Source organism: Molossus molossus, unplaced genomic scaffold (genome assembly GCF_014108415.1).
Source record: "Molossus molossus isolate mMolMol1 unplaced genomic scaffold, mMolMol1.p scaffold_m16_p_16, whole genome shotgun sequence".
NCBI classification, from domain to species: Eukaryota; Metazoa; Chordata; class Mammalia; order Chiroptera; family Molossidae; genus Molossus; species Molossus molossus.
Window position 1 is genome coordinate 40,636,562 of NW_023425351.1, and position 17,548 is coordinate 40,654,109.

At 39.8% G+C, this 17,548-nt stretch overlaps 1 protein-coding gene across 1 annotated transcript in view; it reads left to right on the top strand.

The window, feature by feature from the left end:
• The window catches only part of CPQ (carboxypeptidase Q), a 372,888-nt gene that overhangs the window by 181,156 nt on the left and 174,184 nt on the right, over window positions 1-17,548 (top strand). The window lies entirely within an intron of this gene.

Below are 17,548 nucleotides of genomic sequence, written 5' to 3' on the forward strand. Positions count from 1 at the left end.
GATAAGACTCACCTGCAAAACCTTTTGAGCCTAGTAGCTTAGTTTGTGTGTCTGTGTGAAGGAAAGAGAATACTTTCCAATTTTATTGAATTTCTCAATGTTTATTGGTTTTTCCAAGATTTTTATTTCTTCCTAAGTCAATTTTGGTAAATTTTCTCTATTTAGAAAATCATTTCTTTGATCACCCTAAACATTATTTTTTAAATGTTAGTCTTTCCATAAAATTAATTTGTAGTACAGTTTTTATTCAAGTTGTTGATTTTATGGACATTTTTAGCGACATGTAGCTTCATGTGTTTTGGAATTTTGGTTCGCTGACTCATTTTGAACAGGATGGTTTAAAATTGAGTTTGTGCTATTGTTTGTATTGTTTTCTCTCTCTGGGCTCACTGTTCTCTCTAGAGGTTATGGGATTTGCCTTCACCTGGCCTGCCACCCTGCCAGCCCAGCCCAGGTTTTGTGATGTGGTATCTCACACCCTTACCAGCACTAATAACGAGGACCACGTATGCTGTGACAAAGCCAGTGGGTGGCCAGCTTTGGAGGCTGGATGATTCATGTCTGTCCATTTCTCTTCTACTGGCCCAGCCTTTTTATAAAGCTGTGCCTCTCGGCATGTGTTTTTGTTTTCAGCCTCCTGTCATGATTCCAATGCCCTTGCTTGCTTTCAGCTAGTTAGTCTGGCTTAGGTCTCCTCATCTTCAGGGAAGCGGTTCAATTCTCTTTGCCTGGAGGAGCAGAATGCCCAGCATCCAGTGCTGGCTTCCAGGTCTGGAGTCCTGCAGGTCTCTGGGCTTCAGACCCACTCACTGCTTTGTGATTCTAATCCACTGCTAGTCCACAGAGATGTTTATCTGGTTTTTGGAGCCAAACGACAGCCTTTTGGTTTTCACTTTTTATGTTTCATCTCTAATTGCACACGTTTGGAACAGAGGAAGCTTATACAGGTGCAAATTTATTGTACCACGCTGACCAGAAATCTAATTATCAACTTCTAAGCATTATTTTACTTCTGGTCCTAATTTCTTGTTCACAGCTCTGTATGGTTCTAACCTTCGAAGACATATTAAAAGGTTAAACTTTTTAATTGTACTTGTTTATGCTCATTACTGAGAGAAAGGAAGTTACATTATACAGTAGATGAGGGTAAACTTCCTTAATAGGTTTTTGTGACTAAAATTGTAAAGGTCAGAGAAACTAATAGGAATTTGTTTTCATTGTGCATTGAGCACAAAAGGAAATATTTTCTTTAGGGAACGGAACTAGTTTGTGTCTAAGTCACATCTCATTGCTAAACAGAAGCAAATCAACTCAGGCCCATCTGTTGATTCTTGACTACATTTCAAGACTTGTGAGAAATATATGTGAAGGTAATAAAAAGATCTGTCATTAGGAATCTTCAGCCTCGTGTTTCTCAGCTGAGGGGCAGCTTGGACGGCCTTGTCCTCCCCTGCCCCGGGCGGAATTGCCTTAGCTCAGGGATGGAAGGCTTCTTATTTTCAAACTCTGCACCCTACCTTTCCTTCCCAGCCCCCTACTACCAGAGCAATGTATTCTTTTCTCCCCACAACTGCTTGAGAATTACCCACAGAGATAGCCACTTTTACTAAAAACATACGCCATATCCATTGGGCATTCTGATAACAAGAAAACGTAATCAAATGCTAAGAGGATTAGGAAACGGGATGGACTGTGCCTGCGTTGGGTGCCAGGCAGTAGCATCAGGCTCCTTCCTTGTAACTGCGCTGTAGAAAATGGCTAATGTCCTGTTTGATACATGGAAACGGCAGCTCAAAGAGCCCGAGTAGCTGAGGGTTCCTGCTAAGTGGGAGAGGTTGTCCTCCTCCAAAGCCCGTGGTCTTAACTACTCTTGCAAGACGAGGGACAAAGACAGGCTTGAAACCTGCTCTACCTTATTGCAGCTTACTGCAGACACATACGGAGATTAAAATTCATAAATTTCTGGAGTAGAGTTGAAAGAGATGAAACAATGCTCCTTTGATAGGCCTTTTAGTTTTGTCTTTGATCTTTAAATAACACTACACTTACATGATCTACAATAGCGTAAAAAATTGAAACTGGCTCTTTATCACCCACTCCTTATTCTTGGAAATCTTTATACCTTCTCGACAGAGATTAAAGTCGAATGTGATGTCAGGATTTGCTCTTTGTTCCTGGTTTAAGCTTCTCATTTCTCCATGCGATATGCTGGACTTTTGATGCTTTCTTCTTGACCCTTATTCAGGACTTTCTCCCCATATTCAAGGCACTCCAAGGGAGAGAGTCATTCTGTGCCCAGTCTTGCCAGCTCTGTAAATGCAATTGACAGTGGAATCCTTCATTAGATTAGCTATTGCCAGGGCAAAACTCACCTCCGATGCATGGGAAGCTTCAGTTCAAACACGTGATTACCTGGTTACCTGGTAACTGCACAGTTATTTAGAGAGGGCTGTGTGTCAGTGATTGCTTGAGCTATAACTTTTTCCCCCTTTGCAACCAGTTATTGAAATGAAACTATAACTTAGCTATTTCATGGCAGATGGATGTTTTCAAATGGAATACATTCATGCTGTTTTAAGTTAGGTTCACCAAACAACATTTAAAAAATATTTGTCATATTTCTAAATACCATGTGCATGATTGATTCTCCCACTAATTCAAACTGGCAGTGCGTAGTGCCCTGAGCCTGCGCCTGTTAGAGCAGTCCGTGTGCAGTCTACTTAAGCTCTTCAGCTTCCCAAGTGGGTCTTTCCTAGAGAGAATTGTTTGTAATGTTTGTGGTCATCTCAAAGTAATTATGATGTAATCAATAACAACCACCATTGAAGGAGTTCATGCTCTGTGCCAGGGACTGTGACAGTGATGGATACATTATGTCATCTCATTTAATTCTCACAACACACTTTATTTATCTTTTTATCCTCACCTGAGGACATTTTTCAATATTTTGCTCAGATAGAGTGGGAGAGAGAGAGAGAGAGAGAGAGACATCGACGTGAAAGGGACACATCGAGTGGTCGCCACCCACACGACCCAACCAGGGCCGGGGACAAACTGCAACCAAGGTACCTGCCCTTAGCGGGAACCGAACCCAGGTCTCTCCGGATGGCAGGCCACCGCACTAACTGCTGAGCCAAACCGGCCAGGGCACTCACAACACACTTTAAACATAGGTTCGTATTATTATCCCTGCTTTACAGGCAGGGGAGCAAGGTTTAGACAGGTTAAATTACTTGCCTATGTGAAGCAGATAGGGATATTGTTGAAAAAACTCATTGCACTATGTGTGTAGGCAAAACGTAGCAGATTAATTTTTAGCATAGTCAAGGTAATGCCTTAGAGAAAATCAACCAAATGTAGTCTCTGCACTACTTTTTTATGAAGTGGGCAGAAGGATATGATATAAATAACCCATCACTCTGGGTCAGCAGCTCTGGGGTCTAATTTTCAGGCCCTGCCACTGGGGCAAATCACTTTACTTCTCTGTGTAAAAGGAGAGTATTAGCTATAATCTCTTAATTTCTAATTCTGGCTTTAATTGTGTGTGGATATGAGAGATTGTAAAGGAATCCAGAGTCATTGTAGGTTTCTTAATATATGTACTTCTATATAATTAAAGAGATCAAGTAAATTCTAGGAACTGTCAGGAAGGTTGTTACAAACAAAAAAGTATGGTATTTATGCATTACAAACTTGATTGCTACATTTCCAAAATCTAGGAGAATTACAGAAAGTTCAGAAGGAAACATCAAAATGGTATGATGAGACTATTATAACGAGCACAGCAATCTTCACGTGGCAAAGGGAAAAAATACTCATTTAGAAATATCTATAGCCGTGATTGTTATGTATTATGTACTTGAGAAGGTAGTCCTAGGGCAGGTAAAGGGAAGTATCATGTGGTGGATGATAAACATTGGAATGTTTTACCTTGGATGCAAAAAAATAAAAATAACTTTGAGAACTTTTAAGCAATTGCAGAAATGACAGTCCATCATGATTATCAAAGGAAATCATAGGTGTGGAGTTCACCCTGTATTGACAGTGACTGTGATTATATGCCCTCCACAGTATACCCCTGGGTCACAGTGGAAGTTGATACAGCATGGCTTCAATTCAAGAAGGCAATTTTCTTTTTAAATCCTCACCCAAGGACTTTCTTCATCTATTTTTAGAAAGAGACAGAAACATTGATGTGAGAGAGAAACATTGACCTGTTGCCTCCTATACATACCCTGACTGGGGCCAGGGATCAAACCATCAACCTTAGGTATGTGCCCTGGCCAGAGATTTAACCCAAGACCTTTTAGTGTGCCGGACGTTGCTCCTACCAACTGAGCCACACCATCAGGGCAAGAAGGCAAATTTTAAGTCATAAAAAGTTTTGTTTATTATGCCAGATTTCCTTAAAATAAATTGCTGGCCCAGCCGGTGTGGCTCAGTGATTGAGCCACGAGAGGTCAGCAGTTTGATTCCCATGCACCAAGAGGTCACCAGTTTGATTCCCGGTCAGGGCACATGCCCAGGTTGTGGGCCAAATCTTCAGTGGGGGGCATGCAGGAGGCGGCCAATCAGTGTTCTGTCTCATCGATGTTTCTATCTCTTTCTCCCTCTCCCTTCCTCTCTCTCTAAAATCAATAAAGAAAAAAAATATTAAAAATAAATAAATAAATTGCTAGCAATATAATTTAAAATTTTTATTTTGGGTCAAGTTGAAGAAAAAACATGTAATAAAAATACATAATATATATAAAAAAAATCTAGTATCCCAGGAAAACATTAACAGTTCCTTCTCCTTGAATAATGGCCAAGATCAGCCCACTTTTCTTTTTAGAATTATAGATGTTTGAAGTCTTCCGTGCCCTTGGAGCTTATCGAGCTCAGCTCCCACTCCCAGTCAGGCAAGATACCCATTCTTTACCTGATATGTGCTCCTTTCATTTCTGCTTGAACTTTTCCAGTGTGTGACAGCTTACTCCTCTGAGGTCCTTGCTGGACCTATCAGATCTAGTCTTCTACTGAGCTGAGATCTGCCTGCACATACCCTCTACTCAGTGGCCTGGTTGTGCCCAGTGGGTAGACTTACTCCTCTTGTATATGAAGCATCTCGCCCTCTTGAGCCCTCTCTTCCCCAGGGTAAACATAGTCATTGCTCTTCATACAATGCTATTTCCAGACACTGTAAACTCCTAACAGCTCTTCTCTGACTAATCTGTTTTCCAGAAGGTCTCCTTGGGTATCTGGATGGAAAAAAAGAAGGAAAAAATGTTTGATTAATTAAAGTGGGAGTATTACTTCTCATAATCAGAATCCCATATTTTTATCAACAAACCCTAAACTTTTATTAACTTTTCCCATAGCTGATATATCCTGTTAGTTCAATATTCTTAGGCCCAGCCAAGTTGAAGGCTCGCCCCAGATGAACTGCTATCAACCTACCATTTGAAGGTGCAGTGTGTACCTTTACATTTATTCCTGCTGAATTATCGTGTTGGCTACACACTATTATTTCTGCTTCAGAATATTATTTTAGAAACTTCATTATTTGGTCCAACATGTTAATGATTCATCTTATATTTTTATCATCTTAAAATTCATAAGCATGTCTCCAAGGTAATGGAAATGTTGAACAAGATTGAACCAGGGCCAAGTTAAGTTAAGCAAGTGCTAACATTCGGAATTTAGTGAGAATTGCACTTTGATGCTTGTACTTTTTTAAATCGTGCTCTAATTCTATAGCCTGTTAAATATACTCTTTGGCCTAAAAAAATGCAAGTTAAATTAATAAACACTTGTTTGTTTTTCTGCAAGTTTTGTTTCTTCAGAAAATGAAATATTGGGGAGAAAATAGTCTTTCTTCTTCCTTCCCTTCCTTTCTTCCTTCTTTCCTTTTTCTTTTTCTTTTCTTTTTTTTTCTTAGTTTTCACAAGGTGTATTCAAAATATGTGGCTGCAACCAACATTTAACTGATGAGAATATAATCTCAGGACAAGTCAAAATAGTTAAGGGAACATGAATAACCTCATGAATGCTGACATTAAAAAACTAAAGTTCAGCCCTGGCCGGTTTGGTTCAGCGGTTAGAGCGTCGGCCTGTGGTCCTGAGAGACCCGGGTTCGGTTCCCGCTAAGGGCACGTACCTCGGTTGCAGTTTGTCCCCGGCCCTGGTCGGTTGTGCGGGTGGCAGCCACTCGATGTGTCCCTTTCGCATTGATGTTTTTCTCTCTCTCTCTGTTCCTCTCTCTCCCTCCCACTCTACCTGAACAAAGAATGGAAAAATGTCCTCGGGTGAGGATAAAAAAAAAACAAAAAACTAAAGTTCACAATGTATTAATAATGTCACAATATCCATTGATGGAGAAAGAATGCATTCTTTTTCCATTATGTTCTTTTGTCTTAATTAATTACATTTAGAAAGAGGAAAGCTAATCCATTCTCCTTTGTGGTCTCTGTTAATGTTCTGAAAATTACCTTGCATTTTTATTATATTCTTTACTTTTCAATTACAGTTTACATTCAATATTATTTTGAATTAGTTTCAGGTGTACAGCATCGTGGTAGTATAGACAATCATATTCTTTACAAAGTGTTCCTCCTGATATTTCAAGTACCCACCTGGCACCATGCATAGTTATTACCATATCATTGACTATAGTCCCTATGCTGTACTTTATATCCCTGTGACTATTTTGTAACTACCAATTTGTACTTCTTAATCCCTTCGCCTTTTTCACCCAGTTTTCCCTCCCCTCTAGCAACCATCAGTCTGTTCTCTGTATCTATAAGTCTGTTTCTATTTTGTTTGTTCACTTATTCTGTTCTTTAAATTCTACATGTAAGTAAAATCATATGGTATTAATTTGACTTTTTTTTTAATTTTTAATTTTCAATTTTTTTTTGTTACAGATGTTTCTTCTTTTTTACCCCATTGGCACCCCCTCCCATCCCCCCCCCCGCCCCGTCCCTGGCTTTGTTGTCCATGTCCATTGGTTATGCATTCATGCATATAAGTTTTGTGGTTTATATCTTCCCACCCCACCCCCCTCTTCTGAGGGATGTCAGTCTGTGCCCTACTTCCATGTTTCTGGGTCTACTGTATTCCTCAGACTGTTATGTTCATTATATTCCATATATAAGTGAGATCATGTGGTATTTGTCCTTTTCTGACTGACTTATTTCACTTAGCATAATACTCTCTAGACCTATCTATGCTGTCACAAATGGTAAGATTTCTTTCTCTTTTTATGGCCGAAAATAATGTTATTTTTTTAACAGTAATTCCTCATGGACTCTCAGTCTCTAGGGTCAATTTTTATTTCTTTTTGCCCAGAAGATAAGTTTTCTGTCCTGTGCAAAGTATTGCCATACTTCAGGGTTGCTTTGGACTTAGAAAAAAAATCACTTTCAGACTATTGTTTTTGTGGTGTGATGTGCAAACATCATAAGGTTAACCAGCCTTTTAGCTATTAATAGATTTTGATTCTCATGGGACAATAATCATCACTGTTCTTCATGCAGATGTGTTAGTTGATTGTGAATATTGAAGTTAAGCTTTAATTTAATGTATTTTCAATGGAAAGGACTAGTTTTTCATTTTGGGTAAATATACATAATATTTCCCTGACTCTCATAACATTTGTATTAAGAACAATACTAGTTGAGATGTCTATTGTGACATTTTTATTTTCTAAGACATGTAAATTTTAATTAAAAAATAAGACAGAATTTCGGTTTATGGGCAAAATAGTATTATTTTGCACACAGAGCCTAGAAAAAATAAAATGTTCAATATTTACTTTATCCCCTTCCTAAAACAAAATATATCAGTGGAAATTTGTCTTTTTCCTAGAGTCTGAACACAGAGATTAATGACTGAAAAGAAATGGCTGATAGTATGCAACATCGGGTAGGAGGAAGGGATTAAGGACCAGTGCGTGCTGTGATTGGACAGCAGGCCAGCTGCAGTGCAGACATGGGCCTTTCAGAGAAAGCATGGCTTCTTGACACTGTGCTGAAGCTAAAAATTACATTATTGAAAAGTCTCCTCTTGGGGTTGTCAGTATATTATTTGACTGTCCTTTGTATAAGCTATAATTTATGGATCAACATCAAAGTTGTCTTCAAGTGCTGACATCATAGGAAGCCATGCAGTTGCCCCAAAATTCATTGTCAAGCCTTGGGGCTTTCGATGGTTGACTTCTGATTCCCCATTTCTACTGTGGTCTAGGGTCATGGCTGGAAGGAGGCAACAGAATCACTTGAATATGTGAGTTAGAAATACTTTAGGTGACTTTATTTAAACTCCACAGGCTTCATGGCCAGGTAGTGTTTCTCAAAAATCCCTCCCTACTTCTTAGTTCACCTGGTCTTAGCAGCATCCATGATGACATCAAGCTAGTGCAGATCAGAACATGGAGAAACCATCTGTCTTAGCTTTGTTATGTGAACCTCAGCTACCTGACAGCCTGGATCCACATCTTGATCTGGGTTTACTTTCTCTTTCCTCTCTGTGCCTTTCCCAAAGCTGCTTTGCAATCCTCCTCCCTTCTGCTCTGTCTTCTTCTTCACCTCCTCTTCTTGTGCTAGTCATCATTTTGCTTCCATCTCTTCCTGCCACCTTCTGCCTCTCCCTCTACTGCTTCCTTTCTTCCTCACCTTCCTAATCATTCACAAAGTCTGGAATGAAACAGCTCCTTTTGGGAGCAGCTGTGGTGATGTGTGAGCATTTGGACAGATGGCCCATTTTCTTGTGAAAGAAGTCTACATCCCACAAGCTGTCAAAACCCAACAACTTCACTAAACAAAGGTTGAAGATAGGAATCAATTCAAGAGGAGCTCAGATGTTTGCTGTGTTGTGTCTGAACATACCCCGTGAGTCAGAGTCTAGCTTTATTCTGTAGACCACCTAGTCTGTTCATTGGGGAGGACATGATTTGTTCAAACATAGTCCCTTTGGTCTATGCTGGGCAATAGCACAATACGTTCAGCTACTGCCCTCTGAAAGTCAAGACAGTTGTCTTTGACAGGGGTTACAAAAACATGGATTTCTTGAAAAGTGCCTTCCCACCTGTGTTTAGATCCTAAATTGTGAGAAGATCTTGGCAGCCCGAGTATCTAAGAGATGCTCAGAGAAAAGTCTGTTGAGGTTATGGAGATTTTTCAAAGGACAAGGTCCCCCTTTAAAGTGGTTAGAATAGAAAAAGAATTCTTGAAAACAGTCATGGAATATTGGACTAGCTGTGACCTTGAAAGATTTTATTTATCCCTTCTATGTTAGCATTCCATCTAAGACCAAAGACTGTAGTCTATTTTAGAAACCCTCCAAGGAAAGGAATTTTCCATAACCTTTTCTCTGTTAGCACTCTTTTAACTTCTACAGAAGCTGCCATCAGAAAATTCTTGATCATTTATATGTTTCTAATGCTCACTGCTACAGCTCAAATCGGGTTCCTTTGCTTTATTCTCTGCTGTTCCTGTCCTCAGAGGGGCCCATCATTTCTGAAACCTGTTATTACATCACTTCTTGGCTTCTTCTCTAAGGCTAAATAATGAAAGAATTTGTTCCTCTCCTTTTTGTAGATCATATTTTTTAACTCTTTAATAATTTTTGTTGTTGATAATTTGGGCACCTTTCTATGTCTGGAAATGCATTCGACCTTGAACTTTGTAGCCCAAACACACATCCCATTACCTCTTAAAAATACCCCAAAAATGAGACTAAGAATGAAAAAGTTGAAAAACACACAAACCATCACAAAAGCAAAAAATAAAACCACTTGGTAGTTATCTTTCTGGTTCTTTGTTGAGCAAGACATTTGTAAAATAAAGCATGCTTGAAAGTTAAGTGGGCATCTTATTTATCGAGGATTGATCAGAAAGTACGTGGTCAGGTCTAGATAAATACCTATAAAGTTCACAATTTAAAATGCATAATGTTAAAGGTTAGGCATGCCAAAAGCATAAGTATGACCCAAAAGTATGTATGTACATACACTGTGTGTGTGTGTGTGTGTATATGTATGTATGTATATAAAATCTAAAGAACAATAATAAAAGGATTACACGTGTTCTCACCACTTAGTTTCAAAGCTAGAACACTACTGGAGCCTTAGAAGCCTGCTATGTTCTCTCTGATTAGCTTCTCCTCCCTGCCCCAACCCTATCTAAGCACTATCCTAATTTTGGGTTATTATTACTTTGCTTTTCCTCATGATTCTACCATCTTTGCATGCATTGCCAAAGATTGTGTTACTTACTGCAACTGAATTTTGAAATCTATATCAGGAAATCGTGATGTTCTAGTTCTTTTGCAGTTTTCCTTTTTTGTTGTTTTTTCCATATTTTTGTTCTGGCATTCATTTATATTGATATATGTAGCTGTAGGTTGTTTTCACTACTTTATAATGTTCCACTATGTGACTATACCACAATTTATTTATCCATTCTATTGTTGAAGGACATTTGGGTTAGTTCTAGTTCGAGGCCTTATGATTGCTTCCATAGGACAAATTTGGTACATAAGTCCAAGAACTCAAGTTTCAGAATTCCTCTAATATATGCACCTAAGGTGGAATTGTTGATTGTGAGATACGCATGTGAAAGGATCTGCCCGAGTTTTTTCCTACATGATTTTGTAAGTGTTTCCTGCTGCTACCAGCAGCGGATAAGAGTGCCTGTGGCAGGACTTCACGTCAGATTCAAAACTTTCACCAGTTAGACGGGTGCGAGGTGGACTTCACTGAGGGTTTACTTCCCATGTCCTGATTGATAATGCAGCCGATCCTCTTTTCAAATGCTTGACATCCATTCACAATTTTCTATGAAATACATTTTTTTCTGTCCTTTTTCCTCTTGCCTTTTGGGTTACTTGTCTTTTTCTTGTAGATTAGTAGGAATTTTTTATACATTTGAATATAAACCATTTTTGGTTATATATTATAAATATCTTTTCCCAAAGTATAACTCCTGTCATTCTAAGGTTTCTCTATTTCTCTCTGTCTCTCTCTTTCTCTGTCTCCTTTAATTTATAGGGGTGACATTGGTTCACAAAACCATGCAGGTTTCAAGTGTACAACTCAAATCAAAATTTCTTTTGATGAATGTAAGTTCTCCATTTTCTTACAGTTGAATTTATGCATTTTTCTTCATGCTTTGCATTTTTTATATCTTGTTTTAAAATCTTTCCTGCCCCCAAAGACATAAAGATATTTTCCTACAAAAGCTTTAATTTTTTAACTCATTTAAACAGTTAGTGCCTCTACATATAATTATATTTTTGCTTTTAGCATTTTCATTTGACTTTTTAAATACAGTCTTCATCTGACATTTTCCATCTTTCCCACTAGATCCTTTAACATATTGATCATAGTTTGTTTGTTTTATTAAGTCCTGATAGTTGACATATCTGGACCATAATTTGGTCTGGTTCTATTGAATACTCTATTTTCTGACAATGGATTTTTTATGTCTTATTTTATAGCTCATAATGCTTGATTGGATGCTAGATATCATATGTAAGAGAAGACTAGAGTCTTAAGTACTGGTATATATGTCCAAAAATGAGAATGGCACCGGGTTTGGATTTTATTGTTTCTGTTCTTACCCTTGGGGCTCACATACCTCAGATTTTGTCAGCAGTAGCTGCTGCTACTCTGTTGTTAGTTTAGGGCTGGGTTGTGGGAGGAGATTTCTCTGTGTCACTTCACCCTCAGCTCCGGTGGGCTCACATGCCCACATCCCAGCAGGGCTCCCTTTCTGTCTTCCTGCCTTGGCCATGAGCTTCCTGCTCTACTTGTTACTCGCTGGAGCCCCTGGCGGGTTCCTGGTTCTCTTGCCCCTCCATCTGAGCCAGGTTCCGTGCGCCGAGCTCTGGAGGGGGGCTTCCTTGACATTGCTGCTCCTCCTGTGGAAGCCAAACTCTGTCATGTGTCACGGGACCGTGCATCCCGTCCCTCAGCCCGTGGCAGCGGAGCTCTGCTTGGCATCAGTGCAGGTTTCTGGGCATGAGCCGGCTTCCTGTGCTCCCCAGGGGCCCACCTCCGTGCAGGTGGGAGTGGACTTTCTACCTCCTTCCCTGGGTCTGGGACTGCCTTGCAGGACAGCTTTCTGTCTCCTTCGGAGAGACGGGTCCTGGAAGCAGGTATGTTTGCTGCCTGCCTCCCACCAGCATCCCATCACCATCTGCACCACTAGGGGGGCTCTCCCACAGCTTCTGCCCTGCTCCCTATTTCTTATGACCACCTGAGGAGGCCTGTAGAAAAGATCTGGGAACAGGTACCCAGTGCCCTTATGTGTGAGGTGCCCAGAAATGCTAAACTCTCGTGTAAACCTACATTCACCCCTTAAGAATTGGTTAATGTTTTAGTTGTCTCCTTGGTTCTTTCTTTTATAACTATTACCTCTCCCCTCCTCCCCACTCCCACCCCGGTCACTGCTCAAGGCAAACTAGTTTATGTGTCCCATCTTGCTTCGGATGGGCTTGTTGTCTTCTGGAATTCATTTCCTCCCGTTGAATTACAGTCTCGGGTCTCTGATGAGTCTAATGAAAGTTGTGATTTTCTAGATTATCAGGTTTCCGTCACTGTTAGAATGGGAACAGAATTCTCCTGTGGCTATCTATATTTTAAGAGGAAACAGACTGATTTTTTTCTCTCTTCCTGCCACCACTAATCTCTATTCTCTTTCTCTGACTTGTTTTTTTAATAGCATTTAAAACTCTCATCATATTGGATTTATTTATTGTCCATCTCCCTCATCAGAACATAAACTCCATTAAGGCATCTATTTGCTTGCTTTGTTCATGTCTGTATCTCTGGGACATAGTAGGAACTCAATAAAAGTGGATGAATAAATGCATGCATGAATGCCAAAGACCACTAAAATTTCTCCAGGATATTGCATTAGTTTGTTTTCGTAAGAACATACTTCCTATGGGGCTTTTCTCTCTTCCTTGTCCTGCCCTATGTTTTATATGTCTCATTTTGATTATGTACTTATTCATCTATTAATCAGACAAAGCTGTGTGGACTCAGTGTTGCTGTAAGCACCCATAACAAAGAAGTGAGGAGCTGTTCCTTGTGGCTGCTCTCTGTCTACCCTTGATGAGTTCTGTCTCCTCTCTCAGCACCACAGCTGGCCTGCAGGCCATTGTGTGCCACTGAGGGTCTGACTTTTCGTCCTAGCAGCTCCCATCCAGTGCATTTCTGCCCTGGGTTCATCCCCCTTCTCCCAAGACTGAGTCTCTGATGGTCAGGGCAACCGTGTGTCTCACAAATGACAAACTCTACACTTCCAAGCAGCACGGTGCCTCTTCTGCCTTGCTCACTGTTTTGCTGGGGCTGCTATTGCTGTTGTTTTAATAATCTTTACTCTTTACTGCGTTTGGAAGAGAAGGTGGTGGAAGGGGGTTGGAAGGTGGGGAATTGGTCCGTGCTCTGCACAGAGACGGGCCGAAGAGTGGGTGCCCCACTTCTCTGTTGGCTCCACACCATGTTACTGCTGCAGGGGCTCCATGGCTACACCTGCAGCAGAGGCGAAGGGACTGCACTTTCCTGTCTTTTGTCACGTGGTCTGTTTTATGAACTAGAGTTGACTGTATCTCTGGGTAGTCTTTTGTTCTCTGATGGCTTAAATTAGATGCAAATGTGTTATCATTAGTGTTCATTTCTGCCTGACCCTGACATAAGGCATGATGAGCTGGTATATTCTGCAGGGTTACCCTGTGAGGTGTACCCAGGCGTGCTAGTCAACCATGTTGCCTGCGACCTTGTGCACTATTTTCTGAGTGTGTGTAGAAGCTGTTCTTGTGGTGAGAGAAAATCAAACGCCTTAAAAATTCTACTGAATTAGAAGTAGCTTTTTGTCATTACTTCGTTTTTATTTTTTTCTTTATTGATTTTTAGAGAGAGGAAGGGAGAGGGAGAGAGATGGAAACATCGATGAGAACATCGATTGGCTGCCTCCTGCATGCCCCCCTCCATGGGGATCGGGCCCACAACCTGGGCATATGCCCTGACCAGGAATCGAACTGGCGACCTCTTGATGTCTGGGTCGACACTCAACCACCGAGTCACACCGGCCAGGCATTACTTAGTTTTTATATCAATTAATATTAAAATTACAGCTACTATCTCATGCTGGCTGCCAATTTTTTTTCTGATTTCAAAAAGTATATTAAAACGAACTCTTATAATCCAGATAGTTTGTGATCATTCTTTCACAACATTGTGCCAAAGACCTGGTCCTTTAGGATGTCATTTAACTTCCTATTACTCAAAACCACTTCCCCAGCCTTTTAACTGTTAGTGTAAGCAATAATTCTGGATTGGAGAATGCAAGCATTTCCGAAAAAAACATAGAAATATGATTTTAAAACAACTTCTGAAGTTATTCTGAAGGATAACTTAATAGTGGCCTTGATTCAGTTACGCTCCTGTGTTATCTGAGAAAAAAGTTCATTTATTAAAGACGTCTTGACACTTTTTACCCACTGGAACTTTAACTTCCCTGGGAAAATGGTTCTGAGGGTGGTGAGGATGTTGACTGATGTTCATTCCACATAGGATTACACCACTTTCTGAATCAGAGTTTCCTACTCTTGCCATATATTTTTTCTTCTTTTCCTTAGAAACAATCCATCTGGGTTCATTGCATGACCGTTTGTTAGTCTGGGGCATTGTGCTTGTTTGTGACTGCAGTGAGGTCATAGTGGGCTGGGTCTGCCTATGTATACAGAGTCAATGGGAGATGGTGCAGCTGCTCGGAGAAGCAGGCAGTGCGAGCAGCCACCCTGATATTTCCAACCAAAATCCTGCTTGCCCCAAGTCATGGGCTTTTCATTAATCATCAAGAAGATCTGTTTAACCTCACTTTGCTTACTCCCTGCTATACATAGACACCAATCTGTTTTCTACTTTTTATTCAAGTGTAATATTTTAAGAGAAAGCACATAAATCCTATATGTATAACAAGACCAACTGTTACAAACTGAGCACACCTGTGAATCTGGTCCCCAGATCAGGAACCAGAATATGACCAGCATCTCAGAAGCTCTCCTTGGGCCACTTCCTGTCACTAATTGTCCTTGCCTTAGGACACCATCCTCCTGTTTGCTTGTTTTTATATTTCATACAAATGAAATTATACACAATACATTTATTTTGTTTGGCTTCTTCCATTATTCATTACATTTCTGAGATTCATGTACATGTATAATGTATTGTATTTGTTTGTTCTTACTTCTGTGCAATGTTGCGTTGATCAAGACACTACCATGTATTCTGCTAACAGGCATTTAAATAGTTTTCTTCTGGGATAGGGGATGGGGGCTGTTATGAATGTTTTATAAACATTCTAGTCCATCTTTTTCGGTGAAAATATATATATACACATACATTTCTGTTGGATTTATAGATAGGATTGGAATTGCTCCGTCGGGTCCAATGTTCAGATTTAGTAGATAAGCCAGGTTTCTCAGTGGTTGTAAGTACTTACACTCACACCAGCAGTGAGTGAGAATTCCAGCTGCTTCACCTCCTCACCAGTGTTTGGCATTTTCTGTCTTTTTGTTGTTGTTAATCCTCACCCAAAGATATTTTTTTTTCATTGATTTTTAGAGAGAGTAGAAGGGAGGGAGGGAGGGGGAGAGAGAGACAGAAACATTGAAGTGAGAGAGACATATGATTGGTTGCCTCCCACATGAGCCCTGACTGGGGCCAGGGATCAAACTTGCACCCCAGGTATGTGTCCTTGACTGAGAATCAAACCTGTGACCCTTCGGAACATGGGACAACACCCTAACCATTGATCCACCCTGGCCAGGGATGTCTTTTTCTTTTTAGCCATTCGGGTGGATATGTATTGAATATGGTTTAATTTAAATTTCTTTGATAATAATGAACCTCAGCACCTGTTAATATGCTTATTAGTAATTTGTATAGTTATGTTTGTGAATTGTCTGTTCAAGTATTTTGTCCATTTTTCTATCAGTTGACTTTCTTTTTGTTACTGTTTCACAGGAATTCTATATAATCTGGATATAGGTCTTTTGTTGCATATATGTATTGGAAGTATTTTCTCCTCTTCTGTAGGTTGCCTTTTCACTCTTGCAATGGGGTCTTTTGATAAATAAGTATTTCTAATATTTTAAAAGTCCAATTTATTATTTTCTCTTTTATGGTATTTTGTGTGTCCAACATAAGAAATCTTTTCCAATGTCAAGTTAACAAAGCAATTCTATGCTTTTCGTTAACACCTCTATTTGGGCTTAAAATTCATCTGACTTGATATTCATATATTGTATGATACAGAGATCAAGATGTTACTGATCCTTCCAGGTTGGGGATCCAAACCAATGTCCTTCTGTCCAGGGCTGTTCACGTCAACAGAACAAGACTGAGTTTGGTAAAGCAGAGCAGAAATTTTATTCTTTGATCAAGGCATGGAGAAGGGTGAGCTCATGCTCTGATGGCACCTATATTTATAGGCTGTGTCATGGAGTGATTACATTCTTTTAGGCATGTGTAGTTATTCTGTTGCACTCGGCCCTTTTGCACATGATCTTTTTTGCACAAGATACCTCCTTGGCATTTGGTTTTTCCACTCAGCCCTCTTCATTTTGCAGTCCATAATCCTTCTGAGTGTCTGTAAGCAAGCATAGCTCATGACATAGTGCAGGTATTGAGAGACATTAGCATCTTTTGGATGATAGTCCAGTGATAAACATACTTTTTCCAGTATGGATGTCCCAAACCAACATCAGTTGATTTAGTTTTTTTTTAATTTTTTTATTTATTTTTGTTACAGATGTTTCTCCTTTCCCCCCTACTGAATCCTCCCCCTGCCCTGCCCCCAGCTTTGTTGTCCAAGTCTATTATTCATGCATACATACATATAAGTTCTGTGGTTTATCTCTCCCCCACCACCTCCTTTTCTGGGTATTGTCAGTCTGTACCCCACATCCACGTCTCTAGGACTACCCCATTCCTCAGACTGTTATGTTCATTATATTCCACAAATAAGTGAGATCATATGATACTTGTCTTACTCTGTTTGGCTTGCTTCACTTAGGATAATACTTTCCAGGTCCCTCCATGTCGTCTCAAAGGATAAGAGATCTTTCTTTCTTACAGCTGCATAGTACTCCATTGTGTATATGTACCACCGCTTTTTTATCCATTCATCTACTGATAGACACTTGGGCTGTTTCCAGATCTTAGCTATTGTAAATAATGCTGCTACAAACATGAGAGTACATATATTCTTTATGATTGGTATTTCAGGCTTCTTAGGGTATATTCCTAGAAGTGGGATCACTGGGTCAAATGGCAGTTCAATTTTTAATTTTTTGAGGTAACACCACATTGTTTTCCATATTGGCTGCACCAGTCTGCATTCCCACCAGCAGTGTACTGGAGTCCCCTCAGTTTTAAGTAAAATGTGTCCACATAATGTAATTTCATTGAAATAGTTTTTTGTTTGTTTTTTTTCTGGAGAGAATTACTAATGATCCTCAAAAAAAACTTAAACCTAATAGTGACTTAAAACTTATA